Here is a 24,061-nt window from a genome sequence, read left to right as displayed (position 1 = left end):
GATAAAGTATAAACATTAGAGGAATAAACAAATAGAGATGTTATTAAATTTACTCTTAAAACATTGTATAGCCATATTTTACATTGGCAGAAATCTTTCTAATTAATGCAAATTGAAGTTATAATTTCTCATTGGTATGGAATTTAAGGGTTTTCATTGGTGTGAATTTCTTATATTAATACAAAATTAATATTGTTATTCTTTGATAGGCATCATGCCTGTGCAACTCATCTAAGTTAGACCTAGTCCTTCTGATAACTGCCACTACAAACTGTTGAAGATGATTAAGTAACACAAGTTAAGGGCCAGATAGTTATTGCATGGTTATATTATATTCTGATTTAATTATAATAATGTTTTTAATTTACTCAAATAGAAATGACTAAGAATAGTTAAGGTGTGACAGTTCAGGTATGCTTTACGTAGATGATAGTCTGCAAAAGTGTCAGAAGGCCAAAGAATACAACCATTTCATTATTAAAGATCATTTGACTAGAGATCTGTATGTTCCTGACAGCACCCATTCTTGGTTCAAAGTAGAAATTGAGGATCAGTGGAGTTACTCCAGATGTGGCAAGACAGCCACTAGTCAAGAATTGCCTCAGTTCATCTACCGACGAAACACTGTCCAGGAAAAGGATACACTATGTGGAACAGTCAACTGATAACTCTACCAAGACAGGGAAGCAGTCCTTCAAGATTCTGCTTTACAGAGGTCTACCAGATGATCCCAGGCCAGTAGGCTAAAGACTAATACTCCCAACATTTTGAGGAAGTGTCCAGGTTGTCAGCCATCTCTACAAATTGGTTAAATTTTAGAAGCTATGTTTTGTGCTTCCTATATTTTCAGGTAATAGTTAAGTCATTCTCAGATTTCTGATGGGGTTAAAGACTAGTTATAGTCTCATAGTCAACTCAAGTTAACATTGAGGGAGATGATATACATTTGAGAGGATGGTTTTCAGATGATAATACAAGCTAAAACCAGAACATAACTCAGGTATAGAATTGTAAGTGTTTTAAGTTAGGATAGATGGTAGAGTGCTTTATCTAAATTGACAACTATGATGGACTGGGTGTTAAATGTATCTTATACTTTATAATTTACATAACTGTAGTGGTTGTGCTCAATTTATATCTGAAAGAAGAGAGCCTTGTAATTGTGCAAAAGGGGGGAAATGTGGGTTGCCATGGTGCTGTTTGTATTCTGATGTTAATTCTGCTTCCTCAAGAGGGGCTGCCTGGATGAGGAGTGGATCACATACTCAGGTGATTTCATGTGAACCTTCTCCCCATTCTAACTGGTCAAATAATGACTGGAGCCTGTGAATGAGCAGTGGAAGGGAAAGGTGGGGCTAGAAGTTTTAGAGAGTGGAGGAAGAATAGGGAAAGGGGGAGGAAGAAGGATAGAGATAGAAGAGATGGAAGGTGGAACAGAACCATATAGCCTGGAGGAGCCGCAAGTGAAATGGGGTCTCATAGCTGGGGATAGATTAGGACAGCCATAGATCTGCCCAATATAGACATATATCTTACAAATATAATAACTGGGTTGTGTGTGTGTGGTTTTTTTTTCTTTTTCTTTTTTCTTTTTTTCAGAGCTGGGGACCAAACCCAGGGCCTTGCGCTTGCTAGGCAAGCGCTCTACCACTGAGCTAAATCCCCAACCCGGGTTGTATGTTTTTTATACTGACCTATTGTGGTAAGAAATTACCACAACACCATTCTGTTGGTCTTTATAGTCTTCATTCCAGTGCCACACCGTTAGTTACCACAACTGTAGTGTTGTTTGAAACAAGGATTTGTGACATCTCAACATGGCTCCTGCTCAGGATTGCTGTGACAATATTGGGATCTTTATTTAGAACATTATATAGAAAAAACATGAGCATATGTCTCCTAGTAGGATTTTTCCCTAGATCTATGAATGATATCATTGGAATCTTGAAAGATAAAGAGTATTTTCTTTGTAAGCCAAAATGAGTGATTACATAATAACTCAGAACACTGAGTTGTTTTGAAGCTTTTTGTAATTCCAACTTAATATCTTATTTGAAATTTGTCCCAGCCTTTACCCAGAGATGAAAATATTGACTATTTCAGAACTTATTTTCAACTAAGACCAATAACGACCTGATACATCTATGCTTGTCTTCTTACCTAGGGCTTTCTTCAGTGTTTCCCCAATTCTCACTAGAACATGTAGGGAAAGGTGGAGAGCTATGAGGAGGAAAAGATTTTTATTAGTTTCCTAGAAGTGATTCATCCCCAACCTACCTTCCCTCAGGTCCTGGATTGTCTACTCCTTAACTATGCCTCAAAGACAGTCACTGAGTGACATAATCACTCACCAAGTAATAAATGTAAGCTTTGTATGTATGTTGATGAGGGCTGGAAGTTGTTCCCAGGACTTTGTTCATGTTAAGAACACTCTACCATTGAGCTATATCCTCCTCCCTTTTTTCCTTAGACATGGTCTAACCATGTAGCCTAGGCTGGCCTGGAGCTCACAATCCTACATAACCTGCCAAGGACTAGAATTACAAGCATGACCAATACACTCGGCAAATTTTTAAAGATATATGCAATAAACATGGTGGCATATATCTGTATTTCAGCACTGTGGGAGGTGGAGAGGGGATTAGAAGTTCACAGTCATCTTCAGCTATATAGTAAGTTCAAGACCAGTCTAGGCTATGACACCCTGTCTCAGAAACTAAACAGATTTTAAAATGCTTTGGGAGACAAAAAAATAAAATGCCAAAGTAAATCTGTCAGGGCCACCGTGGAGCTTTACCTAAGAATGGTGAAAGCCACTATATCTTGGAATGTCCTTACTCAGGCAGTAGGCTAGAGTGTCAGAAATGAACTTGATAAAAATGCAGAATTTCAGACATAGCTGTCAACTGGCTAGACCAAAATCAGCATTTAGTGAGGTCAGATGATTTGTAGGCAAGATAGGTTCTAGAATCACCAGGAATACACAGTGAAAAGTGCTGTGAGAAGTTATAGCACTTATAAAACTATACTATTGAATGTTCACAGCCCCATGAAGTGTTATTTGTTGGGTTTCAGACCGGGACTTATTTTACATACGAAAACAGAACTGACCTCCAGTTCTCCTATTATCACCCTTATTTGACAGAGAACCCGAGATAGGAAGAGATGGCTCAACAATTAAGAATCCTGAATAATCTTGCAAAGGACCAGAGCTCTGTTCCCAGGACCCACATGGTGGCTTGCAGTTGCCTGTAACTCCAGTTCCAGGGGATCTTATGCCCTCTTTTGGCCTCTGTGGGCTCCTGCATGCACATGGTGCACATAACTCATGCAGACTAACATACACATAAATATTATTTAAAAGATAAAATGTGTTACCTGACAAGAGTGAGCTCAGTTTCTGATCTCACTAGAGAGCCAACAGAGTACATTGAACAGGAGGACTGGCACATGGGAGATGGTAGGTGGCATATGAAGGGTGCGAGATACTGCTTCTCTACCAGTTATCCGAGAGTCGTGCTGTGAAAGTGAATAGCAGAAAAAAAGCTGAGGGTGTGGGAATGGTCAGTAAGTCCTGCAACTCCAACTCCAGCTGTCAATCCACTGCTGATGATAGTAGAGACTGGGAAGTGTTGTTTGTTGTTTCTGTGAGTAACATAACATATGAAAAAGTCAGACTTGCTTGCACACTAAAGTCAGAAAAGTTGCTTCTCTCCAGTTTCACACCTCTAAGTGGCCTACGGTGCTTCTTGGCATACAACTGTTCTGTACCTTCTATGTATAACTGTTGTAGAAAGTATAGCCTACTCTACTCAGCCTGCCTGGTCTGAACCCCAGGTGTGATAGACTGTACTTGGAGGTCTGAGCCCCTTCCTATTAGCTAAGCAGGATGAGTAGAAGAGGTTAAAATCTATAAATGGGGCTAAGGGTATAGCTCAGTGATAGAGCTCTTGCTAAGCAAGTTCAAGATGTTGGGTTCAGTCCTTAGCACGGAAAAGAATAGTGTGTGTGTGTGTGTGTGTGTGTGTGTGTGTGTGTGTGTGTGTGTGTGTGTGTGTGAGTGATTTAGTCTGAGCCAGTCATGGTGGCAGTGTCCATCAATCTCCACACTTGGGAGCAGAAGCAAGCATGTCTCTGTATGTTTACAGCTAGCCTAGTCTGCATAGCAATTTTCAGGGCAGGCCCAGGATATACAATGACCTTATTTCCAACAAACCAAAACCAAATTTAACCTAGAAAAAAGAAACAAAGCTCTGAGAAAGTTATCCAGTATTTGGGATTGTGAGCCTAACTTTTAAAGACTGAGCCATTTCCTCCATGCCAGGTGGTGGTGTCAGCCATGCCTTTAATCCCAGAACTCAGGAGGCAGAGGAAGACAGGGCTCAAAGTTTGAGACCAGCCTTGTCTACAGTCAGCCAGGGCTTCTCAGAAAAATTTGTCTCGAAAAAGAAAATAAATGTAAAAAATTAAAAAAAATAAGATGCCATATGTTTACTATGCATATGCGATCTGTCAGCCTCTGGGTGGGATGTGTTAAATGAAATGGCGTTACTTTCTGACATCCTGCTAATGGAGCCTGGTAGGGCGACTGCTGTGAGACAGAACAGCACAGATGGAAATCAGAGTGTTACAATGTGAAGGGTATGTTGAAACGGAGACCTGAACACAGTGTTACAATGTGACGGGTATGTTGAAACTGAGACCTGAACACAGTGTTACAATGTGAAGGGTATGTTGAAACGGAGACCTGGACACAGTGTTACAATGTGAAGGGTATGTTGAAAGGGAGACCTGGACACAGTGTTACAATGTGAAGGGTATGTTGAAAGGGAGACCTGGACACAGTGTTACAATGTGAAGGGTATGTTGAAACTGAGACCTGAACACAGTGTTACAATGTGAAGGGTATGTTGAAACTGAGACCTGAACACAGTGTTACAATGTGAAGGGTATGTTGAAAGGGAGACCTGAACACAGTGTTACAATGTGAAGGGTATGTTGAAACTGAGACCTGGACACAGTGTTACAATGTGAAGGGTATGTTGAAAGGGAGACCTGAACACAGTGTTACAATGTGAAGGGTATGGTGAAACTGAGACCTGGACACAGTGTTAGAATGTGAAGGGTATGTTGAAAGGGAGACCTGAACACAGTGTTACAATGTGAAGGGTATGTTGAAACTGAGACCTGGACACAGTGTTACAATGTGAAGGGTATGTTGAAACGGAGACCTGAATCAGAGGTTATCCAGACAAAAAAGGACAATCCTACCACATGCCGTCACTCCGCAGTATGGAAACTTTATCTGGAATGTGGACAAAAATTTGGAAAAATAAGTCATGGCGGGGAAGAGAGGAGAGGAGAAGGTTGGGTAAGTACCAGGGTCAAGCACTATGATGCTCCATGGCCTGTGCTCTATGTCTGGGTGAGGGTTTTGCTGGACGGAGCTACTGAAAAGCACCTATTGCTTGCACCAGTCCTATAGTGGGATATGGAAAGTGACTGAACAGTCAGGTTGGTGGCTGCGAGCCTGGTACTGTACAGCCAGGCTGAAATGCCACACAGGAATAACCACATCTTCACCACTGAAAGGTCCAACTTGTCCAAGAGCCAAAAGAGTTGATTAAAGTACTGAATGCTTCTGGATTTATAAGGCCATGTATTTACATAAATGTCACTATTAACCCCCATCACCTACATCTGTGGGATGAGTTCTCTGAGTGTTCAAAAAGAACCAAGAATTTCCAACAATGACAACTCACACAAGGCACTCAAGCACAGGGCACAGCCTGCAGCAGCACATGTGTCTTTTCACTTAACACATTCAAGTGAGGTAGGTTTTCCAAGAACAGAATTCCAAGTCCCCACATATGTGATCTGACCTTTGACTTCAAGTCATTTCCCACCATTGCTCTCTGCGGACAGTCTCACCAAAGCTATAGGATCCAGTGACACCAAGTTGCAGCCACACTCTCTCCTTTTCTCACCCTACAAGCCTTGCGTGCCTCTACACCACCATCAATCCAACAGGGTTTCAGTTAAGTGATTCAGGTTCTGTGTCACAGCCTTGCAGTCCCAGTGTTGATAAGACTCTGTGAACTACAGAGTAGCGGGTGACAGTGGAGCAGCCAGGGTGATGCATCGTTGGATGATAAAACACAGATACAGGAGCATGGTCCAAGGGAAGAATATCTACAGCCTGCTGTCGGCAAAGTTGACATTTGAAACAAGATGAGCTGCAGAGACTGGAGGACGGCTTCAGATAGTACTTTATGCATGAGGGAAGACCAGTGTTAAAAACAAAACCACAGGAACAAAACACAAAGGCCCCATGATCTCCTGGGATTCAAATTAAATAAGAAAACAGTACAGTTCTAACCAATAGTTTCTACGTTGGACATACTAAGGAATCCCTTAAATACAAGGGCAAAACATTTCTACAAACCCCAAGATGGGCTGAAGTGTTAGTTTACGTCTAGCACACACCAGCAGCTCACTTTCAGCCACTCTGTGTGTTAACCCCTATGTCACAATGCAAGATTTTCCATCTCTTCTTCTTTCCAAAGAAAATGTCACAAACCTGCTACATATACTCCACACTAAGCAAACCAATAAAAAAAATTACTACGTATGTATTTACAAGGAACTTTCTGTGAATTTAGAAAATTTTGAATTCCCACCATTCATATCAACCAACCATAACCCACTGTCTCCATTCCCCAGCCAGAGGATTTAGAGTCTACACTTGAACCAAACCCTCCTCAGAGTCAAAGGCACCGCCTGACACTGCATTTGACACCAGCCCCCAGCCAAGACAAGCACTAGAACCACAATAGGAGCGAGTTCCAGAACCACAGGCTGATTTGACTCCCTCTGCATGCTGCCCTGACTATGGTTATTACCGGATGGGCCTGACTGCTTCCTGTCTGTCCAACGTGCCCATCACACACCCCCAACATCACGCATCACTGCTGTATTCACGATGAGGCCAAACTTCATCTCCCCACCCATATCACTACCCCTGTTATTTCCCAAACCAACTCCAACCTTCCCACCCCACCCCTGTCTACGTCTACCAAAGCCACCTTGATTCCCAAAGCCGCCTGGGTTACCATCAGACCTCCTTTCTTCTGATTGTTGCTGTGTTTCAGCTCAGGGGCATATATGCTCACTGATTATCTGCATGGCCTTATCACCTGCAAGGGTAACAAAAGCCCTGGGCTGGAGAGGAAGGAAGACACCCACTGCTTCTCTGTGCAGTGGTCTCCTGTACAACACCCAACAAATACATGTGCACCTCACAAAGGTTCACGTGGGCTTAGAATTCAGAAGTTTAAAATCATACCATGTGCAGCAGTCACACATCACTGTAACATGACTTCTACCGTGATTCACGGCCCATAAGAGGAACAATGTCAAAGCCCTTTGATGGATTGGTTTGAAGATCTTTCTTGACCTATACCATAAGAACTTCTCCAAAAGTACCCAAAATAGTCTTTAAGGTCCTGTTCAAGTCACCAAATCTTTACAGCAGGTGCTTTGACCTGCTGAGTCATCTCTCTAGCCCCTGGGCTACCATTCTTCAATGATGTCAGACCCATGGTTGACCTGTTAGAGTCGTATCTCAGGTCTTATCTGGGTTATTCCTTGCTAGAGTAGACCTTGGCTGTGGTCAGTCACTTGTAGACTGTGAGTCAACCCATTAGTCTCTTTTAAATCCTGTTGTGAGGTATCCACCAGAGAAAACTGCTCAGACATAGGTTTAAGCAAACAGTAGGTCTTTATTGGCCAGTGGTAACTATATTGGGTATTCAGGATCTTAGTGCAGTCCCAAGACTTTCTCAGGGTGAGCTTTTAAGCACAAAAACACAGTCTGGGTTGACATGCTTCAGTTAACAAGCACAGTTAGCCAGATAGTCAGAAGCGGAACTACAGAAGCATAAAGAAAAAAAAAAACAAAACAAAAAACAAAACCCCCAAAAAACCAGGTTAGTATATTTAGAGTCTTCCCAGAACTGTGGACTTTGATGGAGTAGGTCTTAGTCTTTATTTTGGCAGGTGGCGCTGCCTATGTGCTACATTATATGGCCTGAATGGTGCTTCCACATGCAGTTAGGTGTGCCAAGGTCTCTGAGTCGGTTACAAACCCTTCGGTCATTTTGCTCTGAAATAGACACTCCACCTGCAGCACCATCACAGACCCAATTCCCTCAGGAGCCCTTGGCAACTCAAGACACTTAATGTCGCCTCTGGCCCTGGGCAGAGACAAGGACTTCCTTTATTCTCATCTCTCTGTCCCTGCTCTTTATCTCTATCAACTAAAATGGAGGATTCAGAACCTACCATGTCTGTGGCTCTACGCTTCCTGTCAGACAATACTTTACCAATAATATTATCATAAGTCACCCTGCTTCTGAAATAGGTTAACCTTACTAAGTGAAAATAGTAACCACTTAATTTTTTAGATTTTATAGAGAGAGTGCTTTGTGTGCCATGTATGTGCAGCGCCCCATGGGGGCCAGGGAGTCAGAGCCTTTGGAAGTTACAAATGGTTGCAAGTCTTCACGCACGCACTGGGAATGGAAAGCAGGACTGGGAAGAGCAGCCAGTGCTCTTATGCTCTGAGCCATCTCTCCAGCCCCAGCTGGCCCTTCTTTCTTGTGCTCTCCTTCCTCCCGTTGTTGACTCTTGGATTCTTGCTTGTCTTGTTTTCCAAAGTGTGAGCACCTTGCAAGTTTGCAAGTCGTCCTTGGATGGGGTGTGTCCTACCCTGATCACTTCAGTGCCACCCAAGCAAACACTCTTACTGTCCCTCTAATCTGACCTCACACTTTATTCTCTTTGTATGTGAACTACCTCAATTCATGAAGCCCCTCTGGGGACCTCACTGTTTAGACAGATGCTAGGCAGGGAATGGCTGATCCTTGTTATGTAGGTTACTGTGCAGCATGCTACTCTCATAAGACGCTGTAGAAAACCGTACTGTTTGTTCTTAATGCAATCCTCATGAAGGATGGGGAGTGCCCTTCTGTAAACACATAAGCAAACGCGGCACAAACATGCGAAAAAGCTTATGGGCAAGGGACGGGAAGTGGAGGCCCTCATCATGAATGATTAATATACAGTAATAAAAAACTTTTTAAAGGTGAACCAAAAAAAAAAAAAAGACACTCTACAAATGACTTAGATATAACCATTTTCTACATTTATCAAAAAACCTAAGGGGTTCCTACAGGCACCAGACAGGGAAGCAAACTTGACAAAAAGGTAAGAATGGAAACCCAGGGCAGATCGACTTTGTCAAGCTGGGTCAGACTTTAGGAAGTCTAACGCTAGGGAGTTCATTGTCAGCATATTCAAAACACAGTACAATTTGGGGAAAGGTTTCCAGGAGACAGTCAGTCCAATCACAGGTGCACAGTAAAGCTTAAGATGTGACTACATAGAAACGCCTTTATGAAGTACATGTGACCGTCAGGGTGGGTTCTATAGCTAAAAGGCCTAGAAGGGAGTACATGTCTGTGTTCTCTGACTGATAGCATAGAAGTCAGCAGGCTGTAATGTACTTGTGACATCCACCCTAAGGGTGGGTGTCTTAGTCAGGGTTTCTATTCCTGCACAAACATCAGGACCAAGAAGCAGGTTGGGGAGGAAAGGGTTTATTCAGCTTACACTTTCACATTTCTGTTCATCACCAAAGGAAGTCAGGACTGGAACTCACGCAGGGCAGGAAGCAGGAACTGATGCAGAGGCCACGGAGGGATGTTTCTTACTGGCTTGCTTCCCCTGGCTTGCTCAGCTTGCTCTCTTATAGAACGCAGGACCACCAACCCAGGGACGGTACCACCCACAATGGGCTGTGTCCTCCCGCCTTGATCACTATTTGAGAAAATGACTTACAGCTGGGTCTCATGAAGGCATTTCCTCAACTGAGGCTCTTTTCTCTGTGATAACTTCAGCTTCTGTCAAGTTGACACACAAAACCAGTCAGTACAGTAAGTAATGGTCTAGGGAGGGAAGAATCTGAAATAACCATTCTGGGAAGTTTAGGTGAGGCCTGCCTCTACAGATAGCAAAAGGTCACGGGGTCATGACCAGTCTTCTGGGCAGTAAAATGGGTATTTTATCTTCTCCATTGAGAAGAGGCCCCTGTGTGTTCAACATTCCTGATTTTCCATAACACTTTGTACCAGGACCTCTGTGCCTCCAAGATCTCCCCCACCCTTCTAATTTTATTAAAAAAAAATAGTTGCTGCAATAGAGGCCAAGGTTGACTGCTTTGCCTCTATAGCTAGTCTAATTACTACAGGCAAGCATAAGAGAATTGTAAGAATATCTAACAGGACTGAAGACAGGCAAAAACCATTCTCAATTTATCCATCTCTATAATTTCTGCCAATGTTTTTGTTGTGAGCAAAATGGATGTAATACAGCCTATTCCACATAAACATTTATAATAACCCTTATCATGACAAAACAAATCACTATCTCTCCTATCACAGGTGTGTCATAATGTCTATCATAGGTGTGTCATACTATTATAGGTGTATCTTTAATCCCCCTATTAAAAGGCATTTGGATTTGGCATTAAAAAGAATTAGCAAGCTACAGTCATTAAATATAACAGTATTTTTTTTAAGTTAGTCCTTGTTGTTTCCTCAAAGTCTTGGCTTAATGAGTTAAAGTCCTAATGTCTCCCTAAGTTTTATCAGATGATTCTCCCTCTTGGGCCATCTCAATGGATTTGTCATCTGCCTTCAGAAGTTTCATTCATCTAGTGTTCTCTGGATGTCCTGGCCGGATGTTTTATACCTTTCATTTGTCCAATGGTCTCTGGATGTCCTGGTAGAATGCATCAGACCAGGAGCCATCTGGCACTTAATTTTCTGAAAAACAATAGGCATAATGCTGTAGAAATGATTTAATCCTGACCCAGAGTTTCTAACCAGCCTTTGACCATTTAATTCCAGGATAAAAGATACACACAACTGTAGGTATAAATTTTTGCAACCTACTTTCTTTTTTTCTTTTTTTTCCGGGGCTGGGGACCGAACCCAGGACCTTGCGCTTCCTAGGCAAGCGGCTCTACCACTGAGCTAAATCCCCAACCCCTGCAACCTACTTTTAATAAGGGTTCAACCTCTCCTGTAGCCCAACACCCAGCAGAGGTATCAGAAGAGAAAAGTTATTAGGATGTGAGGGAATAGACCTATTCAGCAATAGTTCTTTGGGAACGAGCTTGATCTTCTTGGGCAGCCATTCAGTCCTGTAGCAGACACCAATTACAACTCAGCAGCTGCAGACCAGTGCTCTAGGCAGGCAGACACCAGGCACAAATCAGCAACTACAATCCAGCCCTTTCAGCAAGCAGACACCAGGCAACTGTAGTTCAATCCTGAAGAAATCGCCCAGGCTCGCCAACTGGCCTAAGGTGAGGCTGTGGAGGTGGCAAACTACTGCAGGAACCTCACTAGCAGCTCTTGGGCAAGCGTCTCTCAATGGCTGCATTACCACAAGCTGAGCTCAACAATGCTATGTAAGGCGAACCAATATGTGAGTGTTGTTAGTGAAAAACAGTGAGGCCTAGCAAACCAAACCAATGCTCAGTGCTCCTCTCCCGCTGTCTGTGGGGTCATAGTTATACTCCTTCATCAAGCATCGTTTCAGGTGTCTGCTATATGCAAACATCCTTCCGCCTGTGTCTGCTTCAGGAAAACGGTCTTTCACATGTTTGCTTTAGCAAGACAGCCTTTCACCTGTGTGCCCCAGCAAACCATCATTTGACGTAACTAACTTTCCAAAGAACTAGAAGTTTCTACTTCACACAACTTTTATATTTACAATAAGCCATAATCAGCACTATAGCTGGCACATATCTACTCTCTATGCTATTGGAATCTACTTTTCTATCAATAACCTCGAATTATTACTTACTACTTGCTGTGTTTCATCTGGGCTGCTTCTAACTCCATCAGCCAGCCTCCAGGACCCACTTTTTTTTTTTAAAGATTTATTTATTTATTATATGTAAGTACACTGTAGCTGTCTTCAGACACACCAGAAGAGGGCATCAGATTTCATTATAGATGGTTGTGAGCCACCATGTGGTTGCTGGGATTTGAACTCAGGACCTCTGGAGGAGCAGTCGGTGCTCTTAACCACTGAGCCATCTCTCCAACCCCCCAGGACCCACTTTTATGGCTCACCTAACCCATGGCAGTTTCTCCTTCTTCCTCTACATTCTTCCTCATAGTTCTCCTCCAGCCGCAAGCTCGGGAACCCTAAACCCCCACCTGACCAAGCCAGCTGAGTCAGTCACCTGGGTCTCAAGGGAGGAAGTAAGGATTAAAAAGGAAGAAAACCAATTAGACAGAATTATGACAGGACTACAGCCTGTGCTGAGGCTGAATGAAGTCTTTATTCTTTCCCAGTCTGCTTTTATATCATTCTAAATATATCCAAAAAAAAACAAAAACAAAAAACAAACAAACAAAAAACCATGGTCAGTTCTTAGATTGAAAACAAAGTAATCGAGCGAAGTGGTAAACAAGATCGCACAAGATAGTAATTAAGTAAAGTCGGAAACAAAGCAATCACACAAGGTAGGCGTTCAGCACAGCAGTAAACAAAGCCCCCTGGTCACTGTTTCTAATATTCTTATCTGACCCTACTTCCTTGTCCAAGACCAGTGACAAATGTCAAATTCCTAGAAGCAGCACCCAAAGCTCTCAACACCCACCTAGGCCTCCTCTGCCCAGCTGTTAGCTGTTGGGATCTTTCTTTACCAATCAAAAATAACTTAGGGGCAGGATTAATTGAGTTTGTGTGCAGACTCCGGTGTGGTGCCTACACTTAGCACTACAATAGACAGACAGCAAGACTAAACTCCCACAGGTAAACTCACCCAGATGTTAGAACAGCCCTTGGGCTCTTTCTTTTCACTTAGCGTTTACTTTAAAATGTGTCTCTCTTAGGGCAAATGTTTGTGGGCAGCAGAAAAAGCATTATCCTTTAAAATGAAAAAAAAATTGAAGTTAGCATAGCTAAATAGAATGTGAGGATATAGGTAACGTAAATATCCCCATTTATTTAGTCATTCATTCTTTCATTTATTTTTTTTAATTTGCCAATTAAGTATGTGGTTGTGTCATTCCACAGTAACTTAATCCTGTGTGTAGTAACAGATTTTAGTAACTTGATTAATACTAAAATTTCTCAAATCATTTATTTGCATGCATAAGGAGGATGGACTATTATCGTATTTTAGTTGTCATGGGTCCTAGAAAGGAAATATATAAAGAACTATGTGACAAACTTAAGTTTCAGTTATGATACAATGGTGTTACACTGGAGTCTCCCGGGCCCCATGCTATGCCTGGTTACTTTGTGTGTCTGACTAGTTAGGGAGGTATTGTGTGTGCCTGTAATGCACTTTCAGCTTAGATCTCTATGTTCCTAATAACAGAGTGTCTGAGACCCCAATGTCACACCAATGTCCATTCACTACTAGTTATGCACTAGAAGCTTTGAATGCTGTATAAGACTTGTCTCTAAGCTGTATAAAGCAGTGCCTTTAATAAAGGACAAGCTCTCCGGAGCAACCTTTAACTTTCTCCCTTGCCAGAGTCTGACCTTTTATCAGACCAAGGCAGAGCATAAAATGAAAAACAGATAACATCGCTTTAACTAACAATGGTCATTAACTCTTAATGATTTAAACGTAAGGCTTTTCAGATTTGGTATCTATAAAATTTAGACCAATTTTAATTATGAGTTTAAGACATGTGGTGGTTTGAATGAATATGCTTGGCCCAGGGAATGGTACTAGTAGGAGGTGTGGCCTCATTGGAATAGATGTGGCCTGGCTGGAGGAAGTGTGTCACTGGGGCTGTGGGGTTAAGAACCTCATCCTGGCTGCCTGAAAGTCGGTCGTCTTCTAGAAACCTTCAGTATAAAAGGTGGAACTCTTACTTCCTCCAGCTCCACATCAGCCTGGACAATGCCACATCCTGCCTTGATGACAATGGATTGAACATCTAAACCTGTAAGCCAGCCCTAATTAAATGCTGTACTTATAAGAGTTGCCTTGGGGGGCTGGAGAGATGGCTCAGTGGTTAAGAGCACCCGACTGCTCTTCCGGAGGTCATGAGTTCAATTCCCAGCAACCACATGGTGGTTCACAACCATCTGTAAAGAGATCCGATGCCCTCTTCTGGTGTATCTGAAGACAGCTACAGTGTACTTATATATAATAAATGAATAAATCTTAAAAAAAAAAAAAAAAGAGTTGCCTTGGTGTTGGTGTCTGTTCACAGCAGTAAAACCCTAACTAAGATAAGAAGATTTAAAAAACAAAACACCTAGTTAATAGACTATTTAGAGGTATCTAAGAAATAATCACAGAAAATTCTGAAGTACAAAAGAATTGGATTGTTTCATGCAAGTACGAATGTATCAATTCAGCTGATACTGTAAAGGAAACAATTGCAAACCATGCCAAAGCATGACCGTCCTGGAGGAAGAACTTCTTAGAAGGCTTTGGATTTTAGTATATTTTGTAGGCAGTTTGATGTAACAGATTCTCAAGTTGTCCCAAAAATAATTTTAGCTCAGACTTTAAAATAAATCTAATGCATATTGATTGTCTTTTTGGTTTAATTCTTTTTGGCTGCTGAGGAAATTTAAGAAACATAGAATTAGGGGCTGGAGAGATGGCTCAGTGGTTAAGAGCTCTGACTGCTCTTCCAGAGGTCCTGAGTTCAAATCCCAGCAACCACATAGTGGCTCACAACCATCTGTAATGGGATCTGATGCCTTCTTCTGGTGTGTCTGAAGACAGCTACAGTGTACTCACATACATAAAATAAATAAATAAATCTTAAAAAAAAACAAAAAAAAGAAACATAAAATTATTTTTGCATTGTTTTGCCATCATCATATCCAAAAGAAATACGTTTTTTAAGGGGGCAGAAGATGGCTCAGTGGTTAAGAGCACTAACTGCTCTTCCAGAGGTCCTGAGTTCAATTCCCAGCAACCACGTGGTGGCTCATAACCATCTGTGATGTGATCTGATGCCCTTCTCTGGCATGCAGGTGTGAGTACAGATACAGCACTCATATAAAAATCTTAAAAGCTTAAAAAATATATTTTAAAAACTTCCTCAATTCCAATTAATTCCCATTCTTTTAAATCCATCCCAAATCTGTTCAAGTTGTTATTTTTTTATTGGATTTTTTATTTACATTGCAAATATAATACCCTTTCCTAGTTCCCCCCAGAAACCCCACATCCCATCCCCCCCCCGCTTCCATGACGGTGCTCCCCCACGCGCCCACGGACTTATTCCCTCCGTCCAGCCTGCCTGCCCTGGCATGCCCCTACACTGGGGCATTGAGCCTTCACAGGACCAAGGACTCCCACTGATGCCTAAGAAGGCCCATCCTCTGCTACATATGCAAGAGGAGCCATGGGTCGCTCCACATGGTATTCTCTGGTTGGTGGTTTAGTCCGTGGGAGCTCTGAGGTGTCTGGTTGGTTGATATTGTTGTTCTTCCTATGGAGTTGCAAACCACCTCAGCTACCTCAGTCCTTTCTCCAACTACTAGATCGAGGACCGCATTCTCAGTCCAATGGTTGGCTGCAAGCATCTGCCTCTGGGTTTGTCAGGCTCTAGCAGAGCCTCTCAGGAGACAGCTATATCAGGTTCCTGTCAGCATGCACCTCTTGGCATCCCAAATAGTGACTGCATTTGGTGACTACATGTGGGATGGATCTCCACGTGTGGCAGTCTCTGGATGGCCTTTCCTTCAGTCTCTGCTCCACACTTGGTCTCTGTATTTTCTCCTGTGACTATTTTGTTCCCCCTTCTAATAATGACTGAAGCATTCACACATTTGTCTTTCTTCTTGAACTTCATGTGCTCTGTAAATTGTATCTTGGGTATTCCGAACTTTTGGGCTAATATCCACTTATCAGCAACTACATATCATGTGTGTTTTTCTGTGATTGAGTTACCTCACTCAGGATGATATTTTCCAGTTCCATCCATTTGCCTATGAATTTCATGAAGTCGTTGTTTTTGATAGTTGAGTAATACTCCATTGTGTAGATGTACCACATTTTCTGTATCCATTCCTCTGTTGAAGGGCATCTGGGTTCTTTCCAGCTTCTGGCTATTATAAAGAAGGCTGCTATGAACATAGTGGAGCATGTGTCCTTGTTGTATGTTGGAGCAACTTTTGGGTATATGCCCAGGAGTGGTCTAGCTGGGTCCTCAGGTAGTTCAATGTCCAATTTTCTGAGGAACCTCCAGACTGATTTCCAGAATGGTTGTACCAGTCTGCAATCACACCAACAATGGAGAAGTGTTCCTCTTTCTCCACATCCTCGCCAGCATCTACTGTCGCCTGAGTTTTTGATCTCAGCCATTCTGACTGATGTGAGGTGGAATCTCAGGGTTGTTTTGGTTTGCATTTCCCTGATAACTAAGGATGTTGAATATTTCTTTAGGTGCATCTCAGCCATTCGATATTCTTCAGTTGAGAATTCTTTGTTTAGCTCTGTACACCATTTTTTAGTAGAGTTATTTGCTTCTCTGGAGTCTAACTTCTTGAGTTGGATATTAGCCCTTTGAATGTAGGATTGGTAAAGATGTTTTCCAAATCTGTTGGTTGCCATTTTGTCTTATTGACAGTGTTCTTTGCCTTACAGAAGCTTTGCAATTTTATGAGGTCCCATTTGTCCATTGTTGATTTTAGAGCATAAGCCATTGGTGCTGTGTTCAGGAAATTTTCCCCAGTGCTCATGTGTTCGAGGCTCTTCCCTACTTTCTCTTCTATTAGTTTCAGTGCATCTGGTTTTAGGTGGAGGTCCTTGATCCACTTGGACTTGAGCTTTGTACATGGTGATAAGAATGGGTCTATTTGCATTCTTCTACATGCTGACCTCCAGTTGAACTAGCATCATTTGTTGAAAAATGCTATCTTTCCACTGGATGGTTTTTAACTTTTTAACTACTTTGTCAAGTATTAAGTGACCAGAGGTGTGTGGGTTCATTTCTGTGTCTTCAATTCTTTTCCACTTGTCTATCTGTCTGTCTCTGTACCAATACCATGCAGTTTTTATCACTATTGCTCTGTAATACTGCTTGAGGTCAGGGATGGTGATTCCCCTGGAAGTTCTTTTATTGTTGAGAATAGTTTTTGCGGGGTTGGGGATTTAGATCAGTGGTAGAGCGCTTGCCTACCAAGCGCAAGGCCCTGGGTTCGGTCCCCAGCTCCGAAAAAAAAAAAAAAAAAGAGAGAATAGTTTTTGCTGTCCTGGGTTTTTTGTTATTCCAGATGAATTTGCACATTATTCTTTCTAACTCTGTGAAGAATTGAGATGGAATTTTGATGGGGATTGCATTGAATCTGTAGATCGCTTTCAGCAAAATGACCTCTTTACTATATTAATGCTGCCAATCCATGAGACTGGGAGATCTATCCATCTTCTGAGATCATCTTCAATCTCTTTCTTCAGAGACTTGAAGTTTTTGTCATACACATCTTTCACTGGCTTGGTTAGATCACATCAAGGCATTTTATATTATTTGTGACTACTGTGAATGGTGTTTCCCTGATTTCTTTCTCAGCCTGCTTATCCTTTGAGTAGAGGAAGGCTACTGGTTTGTTTGAGTTAATCTTATATCCAGCCACTTTGCTTAAGTTGTTTATGAAGTTTAGTAGTTCTCTGGTGGAATTTTGGGGGTCACTTAAGTATATTATCATATCATCTACAAATAGTGATATTTTGAATTCTTCCCTTCCAATTTGTATCCCTTTGACCTCCTTTTGTTGTCTAATTACTCTGGCTAGGATGTAAAGTACTATATTGAATAGGTAGGGAGAGAGTGGGCAGTCTTGACTAGTCGCTGATTTTAGTGGGATTGCTTCAAGTTTCTCTCCATTTAGTTTGGTGTTGGCTACTGGTTTGCTGTATATTGCTTTTATTATGTTTAAGTATGGGCCTTGAATTCCTGATCTTTCCAGGACTTTTATCATGAAGGGGTGTTGAGTTTTGTCAAATGCTTTCTCAGAATCTAGAGATGATCATGTGGTTTCTTTCTTTGAGTTTGTTTATATAGTGAATTACATTGATGGCTTTACATATATTCAAACATCCCTCCATCCCTGGGATGGAGCCTACTCCATCATGATGGATGATCGTTTTGATGTGTTCTTGGGTTTGCAAGAATTTTATTGAGTATTTTTGGATCGATTTTCTTAAGGTAAATTGGTCTGAAGTTCTCATTCTTTGTTGGGTATTTGTGTGGTTTAGGTATAGGCATAATTGTGGCATCATAGAACAAATTGGGTAGTGTTCCCTCTGTTTCTATTTTGTGGAAAAGCTTGAAGAGTATTGGTATTAGGTCTTCTTTGAAGGTCTGAGAGAATTCTGCACTAAACCCATCTGTTCCTGGGCAGTTTTTTGTTTGGGAGACTTTTAATGGCTGCTTCTATTTCTTTAGGGGCTGTTTAGATGGTTTATCTGATCCTGACTTAACTTTGGAACCTGGTATCTCTCTAGAAAATTGTTCATTTCCTCCAGAATTTCCAGTTTTGCTGAGTATAGGCTTTTGTAGTAGGATCTGATAATTTTTTGAATTTCCTCATTTTCTGTTGTTATGTCTCCCTTTTCATTTCTGATTTTGCTAATTTGGATACTCTCTCTGTGCCCTCTGGTTAGTCTGGCTAGGGGTTTATCTATTTTGCTGACTTTCTTAAAGAACCAGCTCCTGGCTTTGTTGACTGTATAGTTTTTTGTTTCTACTTGGTTGATTTCAGCCCTGAGTTTGATTATTTTTTTTCTTTTCTTTTTTTTTTTTTTTTTTTTGGAGCTGGGGACCGAACCCAGGGCCTTGCGCTTCCTAGGCAAGCGCTCTACCACTGAGCTAAATCCCCAACCCCTAATTATTTCTTGGTGTCTACTTCTCGGGTGTATTTGCTTCTTTTTGTTCCAGAGCTTTCAAATGTGCTGTCAAGATGCTAGTGTTGCTCTTTCCAGTTTCTTTTTTGAGGTTCTCAGAGCTATGAGTTTTCCTCTTAGCACAGCTTTCATTGTGTCCCATAAGTTTGGATATATTGTACCTTCATTTTCATTAAATTCTAAAAAGTCTTGAATTTCTTTATTTCTACCTTGATCATTGAGGAGAGCCTTGTTCAGCTTCCACGTGTATGTGGACTTTCTGTCATTTTTGTTGTTATTGAAAACCAGCCTTAGTCCATGGTGATCTGATAAGATGCAAAGAATTATTTCAATCTTCTTATATTTCCATCTATGTCAATTGAGAGTTTTGCTGGGTATAGTAGCCTGGGCTGAGGCCTATTTTGCCACCAATTATATGGTCAAATTTGGAGAAGTTATCATGAGGTGCTGAGAAGGTATATTCTTTTGTTTTAGGTTGAAATGTTCTATAGACATCTATTTAATCCATTTGGTTCATAACTTCTGTTAATTTCACTGTGTCTCTGTTTAGTTTCTGTTTCCCTGATCTGTCCATTGATGAGAGTGGGTTGTTGAAGTCTCCCACTATTATTGTGTGAGGCTCAATGTGTGGTTTGAGTTTTAGTACGGTTTCTTTTATGAACGTAGGTGCCCTTGCATTAAGGAGCATAGATGTTCAGAATTGAAAGTTCATCTTGATATATTTTTCCTTTGAAGAGTATAAAGTGTCCTTATCTTTTTTGATAACTTTTGGTTGAAAGTCAAAGTGATTGTTGCTTTCTGTTATTTTTGTTGTTAGAGGTGAAATTGTGTTTGTGTGTCCCTCTTCTTTTGGGTTTGTTGAAAGATTACTTTCTTGCTTTTTCTAGGGTGTGGTTTCTCTCCTTGTGTTGGAGTTTTGTATCTATTATCCTTTGTAGGGCTGAATTTGTGTGAAGATCTTGTGTAAATTTGGTTTTGTCATGGAATATCTTGGTTTCTCTATCTACGTAATTGAGAGTTTTTCTGTGTATAGTAGCCTGGGCTGGCATTTGTGTTCTCTTAGGGTCTGTATGACATCTGCCCAGGATCTTCTGACTTTCATAGTCTCTGGTGAGAAGTCTTATGTAATTCTGATAGGTCTGCCTCTATATGTTACTTGACCTTTTCACCTTACTGCTTTTAGAATTCTTTCTTTGTGGACTTGGTGTTTTGACTATTATGGGAGTAGTTTCTTTTCTGGTCCAGTCTATCTGGAGTTCTGGAGGCTTCTTGTATGTTTATGGGCATCTCTTTCTTTAGGTTAGGGAAATTTTCTTCTATAATTTTATTGAAGATATTTACCGGCGCTTTAAGTTGGGAATTTTCACTCTCTTCTATACTTATTATCCTTAGGTTTGGTCTCCTCTTGTGTCTTGGATTTCCAGGATAATTTAGGTTAGGAGTTTTTTGCATTTTACATTTTCTTTGACTGTTGTGTCAATGTTTTCTATGGTATCTTCTGCCCCTGAGATTCTCTCTCCGATCTCTTTATTCTGTGGGTGATGCTTGCATATATGACTCCTGATCTCTTTTCTAGTTTTCTATCTCCAAGGTTGTCTCCCTTTGTGATTTTTTTTTATTGTTTCTATTTCCATTTTTTTAAGATCCTGGATGGTTTTGTTCAATTCCTTCACCTGTTTGGTTGTGTTTTCCTGTAATTCTTTAACGGATTTTTGTGTTTCCTTTTTAAGGGCTTCTACCTGTTTACCTGTGTTCTCCTGTATTTCTTTAAAGGAGTGACTTATGTCCTTCCTAAAGTCCTCTATCTCGTGTGATTTTAAATCCAAATCTTGCTTTTCTGGTGTGATGGGATATCCAGGACTTACTGTAGTAGTAGAACTGGGTTCTGATGATGCCAAGTAACCTTGGCTTCTGTTGCTTATGTTCTTGCGCTTGTCTCTTGCCACCTGGTTTTCTCTAGTGTTACCTGCCCTTACTGTTCCTGACTATATCCTGTCTCTCCTGTGATCCTGGTTGTATCAGAACTCCTCAGAGTCCAGCTGTCTCTGTGATCCTATAATTCTTGGATCCTGTGATCCTGAGATCCTGGTTGTGTCTAATCTCCTGGGAGTAAAGCTTCCTCTGTGATCCTGTGATCATATGATCCTGGGTGTTTGAGAGTACTTCTGATTCTAGGACGTGTTAGAGCACCTAAGAGTTGGGCTTCCTCTGGGTTTTGTAGGACTGGGTGTGGCGCCATCGCCCAAGGTCTGCTCAGGTCACTGGTTCAGACTGCAAGGAACCTGTGCTACTGACTGGGTGGGGGTTCCTGTGTCCCTGGATTCTAAGGGACCCAGTTACTGCCGGTGTTGGGGAAGTTGTTATGGTCTCCTCACCTCTGATCCTGGACATGTTAGAGGAGGTGGGAGTCTGGCTCCCTTTGGGTGTTGTGGGTCAAGTTGTTATTTTAAAATTTGTTGTTGTACAAAAATAAATATTTAAAAATGAAGTTTTAGTAACAAAAGACATAATAAAATTTCTTATTTTGCTAATGTTGCTAGCACATTGGATGGATGTATAACTTGATCAGGCAACATTTATTAAGTATACCTCATTTTAAACAAAGTTTGCTTTTAGTTATTTGCTTTAGACTTAACCTTGGAAACACATATAGAAGGCCAAAGCTTGTCCTTTTTTGTACTTAGTATGACTACAAAGTTAGTTCTGATCACATTAAAGAGTTTGATCATTTATAGGGTAATTGATCATTAATTTGCATGTCTTAATTATTTTTAACAGTTTACAGGTTAATAATTTTTTTTCAGAAATTGTTTATCATTTATCTGACATGTTATTTTCATGTAATGTTGTCACAGAACACAATGATAAATACTAAGGCTGCGATGCATAGGTTTATTAATCTGAATATTTGTAGAGAGTACTCATAGACTATTCAATGAGACTCTTAGCAAGGTATTCAAGAAATAGTTGCAGAAGTAAGAGGTTTGAAAATGGTGCTCAAATATAAAGTTGATCCTGACACTTAAAGAATTCAAGGATAATATTCTCTTAAATCGTAAACTGTACTTGAAGGATGCCTCCCCTCTGTCTGGTCCATCTTTTAATACATGTCACATCCCAGCCATCCTTGTTCTCATTGCTTTGTTCGTAAGCAACTGTTCTGTAATTAACCTCAATAAGTTCATAACCTTCCCCCCGCCCCTTTCTGTGTGTGTCATTTAGCCAACTAAGTATTTTGGCTTGACACATGTTCTAGAATTTTGATATTTTGGACTCCTTGCATACTGGCAACTTGTCTCAGTCAACAATATTAGTTATTTCAATGTTGTAAAATTATTCTATTAATAAAAATTCACACATTTTTCTCTCTTGATTGCTGCTGCTCTCTGCCCACTGCCTAAATTATAAAATGCCGTGATGAAGGTAGTGTCTTGTTTTGAAATGTCTAGAGATTAAATGTAGCTATAAAGACTTTTGAACCATATTATAAAACTCCATTTTTTTTAAGGATTACGGGTTGGGCATTGAACGAGGAGCCAAATCCAGCTTGGTAACTTTTGACTTTGGGAACACAGGCTTGGCTAAAGCTCTCTCATTTACTTATCTGATGCATTCCCAGAGCAACACTACTTGTGTCTGAGAATTAAAATGGAATTAAACTTGTCACGTGTCAGTTTATGATGAGAGACAGAGTCAATACTGTCTTCAGTCTGCTTTGCCTAACAGAAATATGGGCTCATAGTGTGTGTCTTATTTTTCCATTATCTGCTTTGTACCCAAAGGATTAGCCTCAGAAGGAGTCATAGACAAGCTTACTCTCCTGAGAATGTAGACAGGGCTTCGCCAGCAAGAAAGAAGCCCTACCATCAAGCCAGTTCTGCTTTTGGAACTTCCTCCATGGTTGGCTTATGCTAATCTGGCCCATTCTTTAACTTCACCTCTGGAAACAACAGGCTTACATTAAGTTTACCAATCTTAACAGCACACTGTAAAAACTAAGTGTTAGGTGGGGGGGGGTGGTAAACTTAACTTAAAACATGCTGAGTAGGAAGTTGGTCATATTTTGTTACCTAATTTTTAGTAAAGAATTGTGTCAAAAAATAAAAGAGCCGAAAGATCAGATAGTCCATTCAGAAGGCTTCCACTGAAAAATAAACAAACAAATTAATAAGACCTCAATCCAAATGCATAAGAGAATTCCAAGGGGCAGTGTTCCCAAAGATACCAACTCCACGATCCCATGCCCAGAAGTTCTCATTCAGTGGGAGTAAGGGAGAAGCGGTTCCTGACACTACTGTGTTTTAAAAATCAGCCTGGGTGACTATAAAGTGTAAAGAGGACTGAGTCACAGTCTTCTTTAACCTGTCCTGTCTGCTTGCTTAGTCACCGAGGAGCCTATACAAACCCCAGTGTCTTCCCAAACACTCTCATTTAAGTGGTGACCAGTCGAACCTATGAACGTTTACCAAATGATTGATTGTTAGAGCCAGATTGAGAAGCCATGAGCTGAGCACTAGAGGCCAAATACCAAGTGTGCAATGGAATAGTTAATGCACAGTGGGTGAGCCACAGCCCCACAGACAATTCCAGGGTTTGATTGGGATCTGAAAGTAGACGCATCTACCCAGTTCTTAAGTTAGGCTATGGCTGGTCCCCAGGGACTGATTCTGAGAACCACTGAAGTCAAACTCAAATGAAAACTATTTTTGAAGTGGGTTATTCTCCTTGGTATCTCCGTGTACCTTAGCCTTAGCTTAATACAGTCCATCTTCTTCCTCAGCATTGTCACGACATACACACCCTTGTTATTTAGAGTTATGAGAGCTAGTGAGTCCATACTAATGCTACTAGTTAAGAATTAACTCCTTCACTCTCCACTCCGCTACCCAATTTTTTTCTTTATTTCTTTTTTTTTTTATTATTAACTTGAGTATTTCTTATATACATTTCGAGTGTTATTCCCTTTCCCAGTTTCCGGGCAAACATCCCCCTCCCCCCTCCCCTTTCTTATCGGTGTTCCCCTCCCCACCCTCCCCCCATTGTCCCCCTCCCCCCAACAGTCTAGTTCACTGGGGGTTCAGTCTTAGCAGGACC

General features: G+C 41.1%; 1 long non-coding RNA gene across 1 annotated transcript; it reads right to left on the bottom strand.

Moving 5' to 3' along the window:
• Positions 1–528: 528 nt before the first annotated feature.
• On the bottom strand, positions 529–15,251 carry LOC134486986 (uncharacterized). The gene is made up of 3 exons (XR_010066626.1): positions 12,207–15,251; positions 10,813–10,886; positions 529–9,962 (listed from the first exon to the last, which is right to left on the bottom strand). It is a non-coding gene; the product is annotated as an uncharacterized LOC134486986 (long non-coding RNA).
• Positions 15,252–24,061: the final 8,810 nt, after the last annotated feature.

Source organism: Rattus norvegicus, chromosome 5, assembly GCF_036323735.1.
Source record: "Rattus norvegicus strain BN/NHsdMcwi chromosome 5, GRCr8, whole genome shotgun sequence".
Lineage (NCBI taxonomy): Eukaryota > Metazoa > Chordata > Mammalia > Rodentia > Muridae > Rattus > Rattus norvegicus.
This window is presented reverse-complemented; position numbering and strand designations above follow the sequence as displayed.